The 1169-nt window shown below is 35.7% G+C and overlaps 1 protein-coding gene across 7 annotated transcripts in view; it reads left to right on the forward strand.

Annotated features, from left to right (window-relative positions):
• Positions 1-1169, forward strand: part of LOC101986322 (putative RNA-binding protein Luc7-like 2) — a 58515-nt gene that overhangs the window by 7051 nt on the left and 50295 nt on the right. The window contains exon 2 of one of the 7 annotated variants that reach the window (XM_026788572.1): positions 462-562. The exons of the other annotated variants lie outside the window; for them this stretch is intronic. The gene's annotated coding sequence lies outside the window, so the exon portion shown is untranslated. The remainder of the gene's footprint in view (positions 1-461; positions 563-1169) is intronic. 7 annotated transcript variants of the gene reach the window in all.

The raw sequence follows: 1169 nt of genomic DNA on the forward strand, positions 1-1169 counted from the left end.
AAAAAAAAAAAAAAAAAAAGAAAAGCACTTTAGCAATGAAGTTATTGGTCCAGCTGTTGTTTTATACTGGTCTTGAAACTCCTAAGACACAAGCATCCTCTAACCTTAGCTTCCCAAACAGCTGGGACTACAGGCATGTGCCATTCATTGCTTTCTACTCCTGTCCTTTTGGGTTTAAATGATAATTAATTTACTAGTGACTGCTTGGGTAGAAATGGGAAGGCAAGTCTAAAATAGATTAATTTTGTAGTATTATTGAGGATATAGAGGAAAGTAATATTTTAAAAATTAAAATTTACATCATGGTTTTGGTTTAGCTGAATAACTTAACAAGTCAAAAGCATCAGAAAGTGACATACAGCTCAGTCAGTTGATTAAATGTTATATTTTATTTCTTAGCATTGATCAGAAAAAGAACTTTTTTTGTAGAAAACACTATTGACCCATATTTTTTAATTTAGTTGTGAACCATGTACAACTGATGTTTGACCTATTTGACTCATCGTGAAAAGAATTTAACCAGCTGCCCTTGCTGAATCTTTTGTCCTGTCTCAAGAATATGGTAAATTGTTTGTTTTTATTTTCTTGAGACCTCATTTCTGTAGGCCTCAATTTTATATTTTAAACTATTCAACACTTGGCTTCTGAGTAGGGAGGGTGGATAGTTATGGAGGATGCATAGTGTATCAAGTTTTGTACTGTAGACTGTCATGCTGTTTATATATTATGCCCTTTACTGTTAATGCTTAAAGATGTTTTAAATAAAGGTTTAAACTTATTTATTTTTAGAAGTATGAATTGTTATAACCCCGGCAAGTGCTTTACAAATAAACACTCATTTCCCAGATATAGTGGCTCATACCTGTAATCCTGCCTAGTGGGAGGCTGGGCAGGAGAATTTCTGTGTTTGAGGTCAAGCTGGGCTACAGAGTGAAACTGTCTCAAACTCCAAACCCCCCAAATCAAAAACATTTGTTGGCTACTGTTCTAGGTCGCAGACTAGCCACAGTTACATACACAGTTAACTCCCCTCCCACAGTTTCTCTTGGTAGCTCTAGTTTGCTCTGCCTACCAAGCTGTCCTTGAACTCATAGAGATCCTCTTGCCTCTTTAAAGGCACCTGCTGCCACCCCCCAGGTCAAATTATTATTCTTATTCTTTTTTTTTTT

This window comes from Microtus ochrogaster, unplaced genomic scaffold (assembly GCF_000317375.1).
Source record: "Microtus ochrogaster isolate Prairie Vole_2 unplaced genomic scaffold, MicOch1.0 UNK4, whole genome shotgun sequence".
NCBI classification, from domain to species: domain Eukaryota; kingdom Metazoa; phylum Chordata; class Mammalia; order Rodentia; family Cricetidae; genus Microtus; species Microtus ochrogaster.